General features: G+C 38.3%; 3 pseudogenes; all 3 read left to right on the forward strand.

The window, feature by feature from the left end:
• Nucleotides 1-4: 4 nt before the first annotated feature.
• Nucleotides 5-956, forward strand: LOC148586511 (metalloendoproteinase 2-MMP pseudogene; annotated as a pseudogene).
• A 3,474-nt stretch (nt 957-4,430) lies between these two features.
• On the forward strand, nt 4,431-5,462 carry LOC148586512 (metalloendoproteinase 2-MMP pseudogene; annotated as a pseudogene).
• Nucleotides 5,463-9,295: 3,833 nt separating this feature from the next.
• On the forward strand, nt 9,296-10,344 carry LOC132179977 (metalloendoproteinase 2-MMP pseudogene; annotated as a pseudogene).
• The last annotated feature ends 3,768 nt before the right edge of the window (nt 10,345-14,112 follow it).

The following is a 14,112-nucleotide window of genomic DNA, read 5'->3' on the forward strand; positions in this document are numbered from 1 at the left end:
GGCTCATGCAACTAATCCACCAAATTCGCTTGACAAAAAAACTTCACCCTTCGAGTTTCTCAAGGACCTTCAGGGATGTCACAAGGGCAATAAGACCAAAGGCATCCAGGGCATCAAAAAATACCTTGAACAATTTGGTTATCTAAACTATAACCATTCCAAAAATCACACCCATGCCAACGACGACGAGTTTGATGATCTCTTGGAATCGGCCGTCAAAACATACCAACTCAATTACCATCTGAATGCGAGTGGCACTTTGGATGACAAAACAGTGTCAACAATGATGGTGCCTCGCTGCGGCGTGGCAGACATCGTCAACGGTACAAATTGGATGCATCAGGGGAAGGAGTGGCATGATCACAAGAGCCATGGCTCATTCCATACCGTCTCTCACTATAGTTTCTTCCCGGGAAACCCAAGGTGGCCGCTATCCAAGTACAGCCTCACCTATGGATTTGTGTTAGGTACCCCAACTGCTGCCATAAACGCCGTCGTGCAAGCCTTCCAGGCATGGGCATCAAGAACGCATTTCAACTTCTCACAGGCTCCAAGAGGCGCACGCCCGGATATCACAATTGGTTTTTATACTAGGGATCATGGAGACGGGGCTCCATTTGATGGACCCGGTGGCATCCTGGCTCATGCTTTTGCACCAACTGATGGGAGATTCCATTATGATAGAGATGAGAGATGGAGTGTGGGTGCAGTGTCAGGTGCATTTGATTTGAAAACAGTTGCCGTACATGAAATCGGGCACCTTCTTGGACTCGGGCATAGCTCAGTCCAGCAAGCTATCATGTTCCCTAGCCTCTCTCAAGGAGTCACCAAAGGCCTGCATCCCGACGATATTGAAGGAATTAGAGTGTTATACAACAGGTAAAAGATATTTGGAAACGGGCGGGAGTACGTAGTATGATAGTATCATAGAATGAAGTGTTATATATTGAAATCCAATTCTCAATCAATCACCCATGTTCAATTTATTTTACATTTTATTAGTGCTTAATTTTGTTTATCTTCCAATTAGTCGAGTTAAAATTATATTTCTCAATAATATGTTATAAAATGCTCGGTGGATCCCGGAAGCCCTAATGTTTTTCCATTAATTTTTTTCAATTTGAATATAGCTAATTTAGTTTAGTTAATTTAATTTTACTTTATATTTATTCCTCATGAATTGACTTCAGTTTTCCCAAAAATTTATTACTTGCGATAGCCCAAACTTGGGTTTGCAATCTTTTTTACCCAATAAGTTTTCGGCGCAGTTGTTGAAAAATTGCATCCAAGACACTAACTTTCATTTTAATTGTTTTTCTTTTCTTTTTCATTTTTTTATTAATCTTAAAATTTATCATCATACGACATCACATAATTCTTACAAGTCTCGTCAACCCTAATACCAATGAAACAATTCACAAAGACATAAATTAGCTACAAATAAGTTTAATAAATTGTCAAGTGTCTCTTAACATGTGAGAAGTTTACATATTTTTTTAATAGCATTAATAAGAATATATGTGTTTCTCACATACTTTTGAAATGCTTGTTACTTTATTAAATTGGTTAGTAAGAATTAGCTAATATTTATACCTTAAAATGGCCGTAATGTTCTCATCTCATCGGTAGAAGCCTCGATATGCTGGGAAGATATTCTGGTGTTAAATTATGTCATATTTGAATCAATTTCCAAGTGTAGCCGTAAATTGATTAGCGCATCTCCAACAACTTTTTAAATATTTGATGCGCTATGTGCATGATGTGGTGTATTTGGAGGGAACGGAATGCTCGAAGCTTTGATAATTGCGAGAGAAAATTAAGGGCAACTACTAGGTCGGTTAATGGTTAACTGCAATTAGCGGTAATTTGATTATTGAAGTTTAGTTATTAAGTCAAATTTCCAAGTGTCGTGTGACATTTGAAGGAAAGACTTTTGCAAACTAAGGACCAGCTGCATAATTCAGGGGTGTACACAAAGGGATTTCTTTTATCCATACACTATTCATGATTTGATTTACCCAACCTTTGCTAGCCCATGTACAGCAAATTTAGTTTTCCTTTTGATATGATTGATCCGGCAACTATGAAGGGACTTTAAAACCTCTCTAATGTCCTCCACAATTTATCTTGTATTTACTCCAACTTGGACCCTCTTCATTAAAAGGATTGATGACCTGCAATGAGTCACCCTCCAAAATAATGCTTTGCAAGCCCAAATTACGACTAAACTCAGCAGAACATAAAGTAGTTGTCACTTCCGTCATCACAGGTTCTTGAAAAACATTAAGACTCTCGCTCCGAGCAGCACTAACCTGACCCTTGTAGTCTCTCACTATGATCCCAACTCCCATACGTTTATTGGTGGAATAAATAACCACATCTCAATTAACCTTATACCAACCTTGTGATGGAAACTTCCATTTGACGGGCCCAATGTGTGTTGGGGAAACACCACTTTCCTCTGCAGTTGTATTTGTCATTCGATATTCCCGCATAAATACATATGCCTCTTGCACTACATGGTTTGGATGAGTAAATTCCCCCATGGTTGCTTTCAGTTGTTCCTTCCTAACCGCAACCGCTAGGCCAGTTAGTGGTTAATTGCAATTTGAGGTTATGTAATTATGTGCTGTCCTCCCAATACAACCAATTAAAAAGGTTACGAATCCCCCGTCCTTAGGGCCGGGGATGCCCTCCGCTGGGCCAGTTTTGTCATTGGGAGGAACATTGACAATTTTTTGGTAATTTGGGGGGACATTGTCACAGTTGAAAGTTTGGATGAGACATTGTCAATTTGGTGATAGTTTGAATGGCTATGTAGACTTTCCCCTAAAAATTTAATAGATTTTATTTTATTTTATTTTATTTTTTGTAGGAATGACTTTTGAATATCAATAAATTATTAAAAGTATAAAAATATCAAAAAAATTGGGAGATCATGGTCCCGAATCTCTACACGAACCCACCACACTACAAAAAACAATTTTTTCTTTACAAGAAATTTCTGACGTTTTATGGTGTTTGACATGTCAAAATTTTTTTCTGACGTGTGTTGAATGTCATAAGCATAGGGGTTAGTAAAATTTTTGTCCTTACATGTTAGTGGTTAGAACGTCAGAATTTTCTGATGTTTTATTGTATCATACGTTAGAAATATTTTTTGACGTGGGAAAGAGTAGCACGTCAGAAAATTCTGACATGGTACTAGTGCCACGTTAGAAAATTTTCTGACGTGGCATTTCTACCACATCAGAATGTTTTCTGACGTGGAAGAACTCCCACGTCAGAAAAATATTCTGACGTGGGAGAAATCCCACGTCAAAAAAAATAGTTTTTTTTTTTTTTTCTCATTTGTTTGTTTGTTTTCTCAGTAGGTTTTACGATTTATTGTTTTTTTTGAATTGACAATTTCATAAGGATTTAAGAGTAAATCATTTGAAGCACATCTTCCAAAGCCAACAACTCTTAAAGGCTTAAACTATGTCCTAATGACTTGTAGTTGATGGATCTAGGGAAAAAAAAAAAAATTATGAATGGTAGCAAATTTAGAAATAGTGCCATGTTGCACTTCGCATGATAAAATCATGCAGTAAGAAAGGATGTATGTACAGAAATTCAGTTACGTATAATGGAATTCGACATTCAGATCTATCAACATAAGAAATAAATAGAGAAAGCCATGAAATAACAGGTAGGTCATTGAGTTAGTTCAACAGTTAGATTAGGATGCTAAACCAAAATGGAAAACAAAATCCAACCAAACTAATACGTCCTATATGACCAGGTTATACTTGGCAATATGCAGAGGCCATAGTATACTAGGGGCATATGTAGTTATAAAAGACAAGGGTTGCAAAGAAAAGTCTAATTATATTTTTCTGCTACGTAAAATTCTATATTCTTACAGATGTCATGTATATATAGATGAATCGTGTATATATTCTTACAAGGGCCGCTAGGAGCTGAAAATTCTTGGGAGAATATTCAAGGGCGGATAGAGGAAATTTGACAATATTGGTGAATCCTCCCACCAGTATGAGACTTTTATTTCAAAGTACCAACTCATCCAGAAAAGTTCCTCTTAAAACTCATCAATATTGGCCACTATGTAGTTATTTGTCTTTTATTTATTTATTATTACCTTTTTTATTTTTGAAGTACATATATAGAAGAAAACAACAAGAAAGCAATACTAAACCGGCTTAAAAGAGAAAGGGTCCTTCCCACTAACATTAGGGAGAAACAGTAGGAATGCAGCCAAAAAAAAGTTTAGATGTGACCCAATGTGTCATAGTATGAATAAAGAAATTTGTACTTCTATTGACTTCTCAACACTCCGATGGCTATGCACCTACATACTCACAAAAGAAAATAACCACTATAAAAAGCCCCGAGACTAAGAGATTTTTGCAACATCGATCGATCCAACCATGGCTGCTTTGAAAGCTTTTTCTCTCTTCTCATCGGCTCTCCTTATCCTCCTCCTCCTCCTTCCTCTCCTTGCAGCTCATGCAACTAATCCACCAAATTCGCTTGACAAAAAAACTTCACCCTTCGAGTTTCTCAAGGGCCTTCAGGGATGTCACAAGGGCAATAAGACCAAAGGCATCCAGGGCCTCAAAAAATACCTTGAACAATTTGGTTATCTAAACTATAACCATTCCAAAAATCACACCCATTCCAACGACGACGATTTTGATGATCTCTTGGAATCGGCCGTCAAAACATACCAACTCAATTACCATCCGAATGCGAGTGGCACTTTGGATGACAAAACAGTATCAACCATGATGGTGCCTTGCTGCGGCGTGGCAGACATCGTCACCGGTACAAATTGGATGCATATGGGGAAGAAGTGGCATGATCACAAGAGCCATGGCTCATTCCATACCGTCTCTCACTGACACTATAGTTTCTTCCCGGGAAACCCAAGGTGGCCGCCATCCAAGTACCGCCTCACCTATGGATTTGTGTCAGGTACCCCAACTGCAGCCATAAACGCCGTCGTGCAAGCCTTCCAGGCATGGGCCTCAAGAACGCATTTCACCTTCTCACAGGCTCCAAGCGGCGCACGCCCGGATATCACAGTTGGTTTTTATATTAGGGATCATGTTGACTGGGCTCCATTTGATGGAACCGGTGGCATCCTGGCTCATGCTTTTTCACCGACTCATGGGAGATTCCATTATGATGGAGATGAGAGATGGAGTGTGGGTGCAGTCCCAGGTGCAACCGATTTGATAACAGTTGCCGTTCATGAAATCGGGCACCTTCTTAGCTCAGGCCAGCAAGCTATCATGTTCCCTAGCATCTCTCAAGGAGTCACCAAAGGCCTGCATCCCGACGATATTGAAGGAATTAGAGTGTCATACAACAGGTAAAAGATATTTGGAAACGAGCGGGAGTACGTAGTATGATAATATTATAGAATAAAATGTTACCGCCGCCATTTTATAAAATACCGCATGATTATTATCAATAAAGATTAATTAAAGGGTGTGTTTGTATTAACTTTTTCACATGCTTTTTTCCATAAGTAATTACCGAAACAAATCTATCACTTCCCGTCTTCAAGAGGTAGCTCAATCAGCTGGGACTATGCCTAATGAAGCGAGAGTTACTATTTCGAATCCTCATTCTCCCTCTTATGCGGACATGTCAAAAAAATAAAAAAATCCATCACTTCCCTTTAAACGGGACTAGTATAATAATTAATTGATTAGTTAAATGGATTTTTCCATTAAGACCGACGTGCAAATTAAAGAACACAAAACCACAATGATGCCTTACTTACACAATTTGCTCGCAAAATTAACGCCTAATTAATCTAATTATGGAAAAAGAAATGCTAAAAGTTATCTTCATATAATTAATAATGAATAGATGAATTTAGCATTAAATTTATGTAGGACTCACATAAATATACAAATCTAATAGTTGATTTATTGGATTTACAGAAACATATGGTTAAAAGATGATTGTGTAACGTACGTGCCCCAGATAGATAGAAATGTTACATACAAACTCCAAAAGTTTACCGATATCTTGGATGGGAATTGGTCTAAATTATTTCTACTAATTATTTAAAGTTGGGGTTGTTAAATTAAAAAGTTAAAAAATGGTGTCTAGTCTGGTTTCCTCTAGGAGATGGCATTAGGACCATAATCTCGTTCAATTGCTTTTTGAAAAAAATAAATAAGAAATCAAATAGAGCTTTTTGAATTACAATTTTCTCTCATGAAATTTGGTTTTCCTTAATTAACAGCAATTGATTTGTTCACTGCATAACTTCTTTTAATTTTGGGTAAAAGCACGTCTAAGTTGTTACTTGTCTTTCACTTTTTGTTGTTCTTTTCTCGAAATTGTTTCAAATTTTATATATTAGGTCCTAAGTTCAATCTCATCTAATCCTTAAATTTAGGATAATTTAATCTTCATTAAATCCTTATTTACGCTTCTAAACTTGAAAAAGTGACATCATGACCCCCAATAATGATCAATCACAAACTAATTCATGGTGATTTTAAGAGCCACATCATTCTTGAAGGGACACAAAAGGGACTTGTAGTATTACTCCAATACCACAGTTGTGGGTGCATGCAATTCCTTATAGATGTATAACGAGTAATGCTACAAGTCCCTCTTAAGTCCCTCCAAGAATGATGTGGCTATTAAAATCACCATTGGGCTTGTGATTGATCATTATTAAATTTTAATCAAATGACGATTTTAATAGACACATCATTCTTAAAAGGATTCAAGAGGGACTTCTAGAATTACTCGATGTATGACGTATGTATACATTTGATTCATTATGATTTTTGTTTATATATATCAAATACTTGCCTTGTTTGATTTGTTATGATTTGAAAATATATTGAACGCTTAATTTATCTTCTAACATGTTATTGAAATCAAATTCTCAATCAATCAACCCATGTTCAATTTATTTTACATTTTATTAGTGCTTAATTTTGTTTATCTTCCGATTAGGAGAGTTAAAATTATATTTCTCAATAATATGTAATAAATTACTTGGTGGATCCCGGAAGCCCTAATGTTTTTCCATTAATTTTTTTCAATTTGAATTTAGCTAATTTAGTTTAATTAATTTAATTTTACTTTATATTTCACTCTATCACTTCTTAGTGAAAAAACAACAACCAAATCATATTTTTTTTCTGCACAATAATAGAATTTTTATCATTCCATGTGAATTGACTTCGGTTTCTCCAAAAATTTATTACTTGCGATGGCCCACACTTGCGTTTGCAATCTTTTTTACACAATAAGTTTTCGGCACAATTGCTGAAAAATTGCATCCAAGACACTAACTTTAATTTTAATTGTTTTTCTTTTCTTTTTCATTTTTTTATTAATCTTAAAATTTATTAGAAGACCCGATATGCTGGGAAAATATCCTGGTGTTAAATTATGTCATATTTGAATCAATTTACAACTGTAGCCGTAAACTGATTAGCGCATCTCCAACAACTTTTTAAATATTTGATGCGCTCTGTGTGTGATCTTCGAAGAAACGTTGTTTTCATGGAGAGTGGCTTGGCCTACTCCAACTATTTTTACCCTTTCTAAATTTCTAGATTTATGAGCATCTTTCTCTTCGAAATAGTCTCTTGTATATTATCTATGTACATGGGTTGTGTCCCTCAATATACATTATTTATATATAAAACTAAAGAAAAAAAAAAAAAAAAAAAAACCATAGTTCAGAATGGTATATATGTTTTCTAGATGGTGAAGACCGGGCTGAACAGTTCAGAATAAAAACACGGCAATGACGCAGAATTCAAGGGGGACAAATCTGACGGAACTTTCCCAAACGCACCCACGTCTTTCTTTGAAGATCGAGTTGAAGCTTGACCGAAGAAAATTATAAGCGTGAATCATGCAGGATTTCGATCACTCAAAGTTAAATAATAAAATATATTCTTTCAACCATCTTTTATCCATCTCCATATAAATAACATATGAATATCTTCTACTAAATCTGCAAAAATATATGACTTGAAAGATGATTATGTAACCTGAAAAAAAAAAAAAAAAAAAAAATCTATTATCTTAAGAATTATGATTAAATACTTTTTTGCCCATTGAGTTTTACAACTTTATTTTTTGACCACTCGTTTCATTTTATATCACTGATAGTACCTCGATAATGGATAAAAACATAGATAGCACCTTCGTCTAAATTTCGTCCAAAAATTGACAAAAATTCACGTCAGTATCCTAAAATATTAACATGTGCCCATATACCCAATTAGAAATATATATTTTTTTTAAATAAAATAAAATGATTAAAAATATTAAAAAATAATAATAATAGAAAAAGGGTGGCTCCAACCACCTCTTTTGGGTAAAAAGGGGGTGACTGGCCACCCCTATTTTGCCTTCATGGGTGGCCAGCCACCCCCATTTTTCAGGGTGGCTGGATGACTGGCCACCTCTAGCTGATTTGTGGGTAGTCGAACCACCCTTAAGGACCCTTGGGGTGGCCGAAACCAACCCCAAGGCTATTGAGAATGGTTTGGCCACCTCCAAGGGTCCTTAGGGGTGGTTCGGTCACCCTCAAATCAGCTAAGGGAACCACCCCCAAAGGCCAAACCCCTTTTTTTTTTTTTCTTTTTTTTTTTTTAATTGGCCTTTTGAGGTTGTCGAACCACCTTGGGGTACGGCTTGGCCACCTAGGCCAAATGGGGGTGGTCGAAACCACTCCCAAGGCTGTTGGTTTGTGAGCCACGCTTCAAGAAGCGGAGGTCACTAGTTCGAATCCCGGCTTACTCCCTCTACCCTTGTGTTGACATAAAAAAAAAAAAAAAAAAAAAAAAAAAAATAGATAGATGGGACCCATGCACGGCTTGGAAGAAAGGAGACTTTTCAACTCAAAAACGTGGGGCCCACATACAAAGAAAGGAGACTCAATAGGTTTTTGGTGCGTTGAGGCTATCAGAAAGGATATATGAACACAAGTATTTCGAACATGAACTAAAATACCCTCTAACTAATTAATTATTTGACCAAAGTGTGAAAAATACCATAATTAATTACGTCAATAATATTATAAAATGCTTGGAATGGAGTCCAATCCAAGACCCAATTGCCGTCCAGGACTTCTTCCTCGACTCGATCTTTCTTCTTCACTTTAGCGTGCTAATATTTCTTCTTAATTTACAATACTTGGTCTAAATATTGCGCTACTTCCAGGAAAACTATCGTCAGCGACTCACCACTATAAAAAGCCACGAGGCTAAGAGGATTTTGCAACATCCATCCAACCATGGCTTCTTTCAAAGCTTTTTCTCTCTTCTCATTGGCTCTCCTCCTCCTCCTTCCTCTCCTTTCAGCTCATGCAACTAATTCACCAAATTCGCATGACAAAAAATCTTCACCCTTCGAGTTTCTCAAACACCTGCAGGGGTGTCACAAGGGTAATAAGACCAAAGGCATCCACCACCTCAAAAAATACCTGGAGCAATTTGGTTATCTAAGCTATAGCCATTCCAAAAACCACACCCATGCCAACGACGACGATTTCGACGAGCTCTTGGAATCGGCCGTCAAAACATACCAACTCAATTACCATCTCAATGCCAGTGGCACTTTGGATGACAAAACAGTATCAACCATGATGAGGCCTCGCTGCGGCGTGGCAGACATAATCAACGGTACAAATTGGATGCGTCCGGGGAAGAAGAGGCATCACAAGAGCCATGGCTCATTGCATACCGTCTCTCACTATAGTTTCTTCCAGGGACAACCAAAGTGGCCGCCCTCCAACTCCAGGTATCACCTCACCTACGGATTTGTGGATGGCACACCAAGTGAAGCCATGAACCCCGTCGCACAAGCCTTCCTGACATGGGCGTCAAACACGCACTTCACCTTCTCACAGGCTCAAGGCGTCTCAAACGCGGACATCAAAATTGGTTTTAGTCGTGGGGATCATGGAGACGGGCACCCTTTTGATGGAGCCGGTGGCACCCTGGCTCATGCTTTTGCACCGACTGATGGGAGATTCCATTATGATGGAGACGAGAGATGGAGTGTGGGTGCAGTGTCAGGTGCATTTGACTTGGAGACAGTTGCCTTGCATGAAATCGGGCACCTTCTTGGACTCGGGCATAGCGAAGTTGAGGGAGCTATCATGTTCTCTAGCATCACTTCAGGAGTCACCAAAGGTCTGCATGCCGACGATATTCAAGGAATTAAAGCCTTATACAACGTTTGAAGGACTTGGAATTCGGAATTCTCCATCTCGATTACTTTTTAGCGACCCATGTCACTCATTTGCGGACGGATTACGGATTCTTTTGCTGCATGCTCCTAGCAATTAATACTCGATAATAATATTTTAGGATAAAGTGTTCCCGCCATTTTAATTATAAAATAAAGTATTTGGCATTTTCTCTTAGAGAGAGAGAGAGAGAGATGATAGAGCAATTTGCCTTAATAAAATTTTTTTGCTTTTGCTTCAATGTATTTTTTCTTCATGTTGTAACAATGGCGTGCACCTGTTTCTACTGTAATATGGATATTGTGAATCTTGTAATGAATTCTTTTTTTAAAAAATAAATAAATAAATACATCGTATTAAAGGCAAAGGGTAACAAAGAAACAAAAATCCAAAGAGGGGTTGGCTCCCCAATGCAAGGAGCATGCATAGGGCGGAAATACTCTTCAACCATACCCGAACCCATGCTAAATAACAACAACTGCCGGGGGACGGTTGGGGGCAAGGAATTGTCAAAATTCGAATTGGATCTCCCATAACTAGATCAAACCACTTAAGAGCAGGAGACAAAAACCTAAAACAATAAAACAAAGGAAAAAACACAAAGACAAAAATAACCAAAGAAAAACCAACAACATAAGCAACCAAGGTGAAGATCGGCGATTGGGTGGTGCTTGTAAGCCACGCGCGCGTCGGCACGTGAAGACCAAGCTTTGGGTGGGCACCACGCGGTGGCACGTGAGAGGTGTTAGGAGGCTCAAAGGACAGTGGAGAGACCCCACCAATGTGGTGATAATTTTATGTGAGATCATTTGTTTTTGAAATGAAGGTGGGTGGTGATAAAAAATTAAAAATAAAGTAAAAATAAAAAATGGTGCAAGATAAAATTCACCAAATCAAAATTCAGTTCTACATCTACTTTGGGTAGGAACCTGAAAAAATGTTTCAAGTTCATAGGCTCCAAGCAGCAAAAGGTTTTGTCGGAAATTTTTCCTCACATGCACGATCCTTGCAAGTGGAGCATGTGTTATTTAATAAGTTTATGAAGGCTTGCACATTGCAGTGACAAAAAAAATTCTTGGGCTACTGCCAAGTCTCTTTACTTTGCCAACTATGAATCAGAAAAAAAATAAATTGAAAACTTTTTTGAATTGGGCTTACAAAGTTAACATCACAACTAGCATGTAGACTTTGTGTAAAAAAGTGTCATATATGGTTGTGACATATCATTTTATAGAGTAGTGTTTAAATAGGTATGTGTTGAACTTCTACAGCATTTTGTATCCACACTCTCAAAATATTATTGCTGATGCACTTCATAAATGTTTTAGAGACGGGAGTATTAAGAATAAAATTTGTTCAATCACTATAGACAATGCAAAGATAAATGATGTAGCATTGAGGCACTTAAAATATGTTTATAATATGAGAAAATCACTGATTGTTGGGAGAAAGTTGTTGTATGTGTGTTGTTGTGCGTATGTAACTAATTTTTGGTTCAAGATAACCTTGTCAAGATCAATGTGATTGTTGATTGTTGATTATGTCAACTAACACAATCAACCAAAAAAAAAAACCAATATTGGTCACATGTGAAAAAGGTCACAAAATGGTGACATTTTCTGAGTAAAACGACACCCCTCTATCTCTAAGGGGTATGGTTTGAACAGTACCATATCAGTAATTAGTGACGTGTTAACAGTCATTAATTTCAAATTTCAAATTTCAAATTTTGAATTTAAAATTTTTTGTTATCCCTTTTTATTCCTACCTCTTTCTCTGCTTCCCGTGAGAGAAGCAAAGAAATTTCCCTGCTTCTTTCTTCTTTCTCTTCTTTCTTCTCCCTTTTTCTCACGCCTCCCTTGCTTCCCCCTCTTCTTTTCTCATCTCCTCTCCTAATTCTCGTCGTCCAAAACAGATCGAGAGCAGTGCAAAAGAAAACAACTTCCCATCAATTGAAAGAATCATCTCACAGACAAAAGTCGACTCCCTCTACCAATCTCATACTGAAAAGGTTTTTTGAACTTCCCTCACCTCAAACCCCCATGTTGACTAAAGTCAACTACATCTTAGAATTACCCATTTCCTAGCTAGTCATTGAATTAAACTGTTTCTTTGTGTGTGTGCTTGAACAAAGTTCTTCGTTTTGATGTGGGTTTCATTATTTCATATTTTCAAGTCCATTTGTGGGAAAATTCAGTTTTTGCTATCTAAGTAGTCAGAAGAAGTGCTTAGAGAAGGAAGCATAGCCGATAGAGTCAACAAGCATAGTCCCTGTGTTTCCATTCTGTTAAGAATATTACATGTTATTTATTTCTTTAGGTATTATTATTAGTCTACTAGGTTTACCTTTCCTTATTCTACTAGGTTTACCTTTCCTTAGTCTACTAGGTTTACCTTTCCTTAATCTATTAGGTTACTTGCCTCTCTATAAATAGAGGTCTCTATATTCATTATTATTATTAGAGTCAATACAATGTAGTCCATTGTATGCTTTCGCTCTCTCTCTCTTCTCTCTCTTTCTTCCGCTTCTAATATATTATCCAATATATTTAACATGGTATCAGAGCCACCTTTCTGTGGCCTCCAATAAACGTCTTTGACGTTTTCCGGCGCCGCCAGTGTTATCCGGCACATCCATCCCTCTGTCCCTCACGGTTCTCTATCTTCTCCTCGAAGTTTTCAGCAGATCACTATACCGCTTGAAAGCCCGGAAGCCAACCGTCACAGAGCCGCCTCACTCAGTCCCATCGGAGCCCTCACGTGCCGCCCAAAGGCTCGGCCATTCCGCCACTGCCATTCCGCCACCGGCCGCCAGGGTGGTCCGATTGCTTCTCTCAGGCCACCGATCGATAGATCTGCTCCCCGCGACTCAAAAACTACAACCAAAATCCAGATCCAGTATTCCACACGCTCTCACGAGCCACTTATATATTTGCGCGTGAGATCCACGTGCCGCCTCCAGTCGCGCGTGTCTACACGTGCCAGAAGCTCCAACGGTCACGTCAGCTCTAAGTGCAACGGCCACGTTAGCCTTGAGTGCCACGTCATCATTGCCACGTTAGCCCTAAGTGCCACATCAGCTTACCTGCCATGTCATCAGCCACTGCAATGTCAACACATCAGCCACGTCAGCACCTTGACAAGGTTGACTTTTCCATTGTTGACCATTGACTTTGACTTTGACCACTGAAAAAGTTGACCAGGTGTTTTCTACTCAATTTTTCGTCCTGATTTCAAATTTGTGGTCTATTTTTGCTTTTGACATCTCTATATGGCAAAAAATAAGATTTTTCTCCAAATTTAGGCGTTTGTTTTATGTGGTTAAACTTGGTTCATGCTTGTCCAATTCGGTTCCATAGCCTTTTCTTTGGTGCAGTTCAATCCGGTTCATTCTTCTTGCGGTAGGCACTCTCAGGTCAGACCAATTTTTCCTCAGGTCCATGGGCTTTCGGGCCAAAGAAGCCCCTTTCAACCGGCCCACTTATGCCTTGTCAAATACCGGCCATTTTTCTCCTTACTTAGCTCAGCCGACCAAGCGAGACGGTCTACTAGTTAGATGGGTCAGACTTTAGTTCAGCCGACAAGGCGAGACGGTCCAAGGGTTTCAAGCATGATTAGCCTCTTCAATCGGCCCTGCTTATCTCAGCCGACCAGGCGAGACGATCTACTAGTTAGATGGGTCAGACTTTCGTTCAGCCGACAAGGCGAGACGGTCCAAGGGTTACGGGCCAAACAAGCCCCTTTTTAACCGGCCTTGCTTTTCTCAGCCGACTAGGCAAGCTTCTTCATTACTAGTATATGGTTTTTAAGTCAAATTACCACCAAGTAAACCAAGCTCCAGCTTAAATGCATTGTTTAAT

The sequence above is a fragment of the Corylus avellana genome, chromosome 4, assembly GCF_965113065.1.
Source record: "Corylus avellana chromosome 4, dhCorAvel1.hap1.2, whole genome shotgun sequence".
Classification (NCBI taxonomy): domain Eukaryota; kingdom Viridiplantae; phylum Streptophyta; class Magnoliopsida; order Fagales; family Betulaceae; genus Corylus; species Corylus avellana.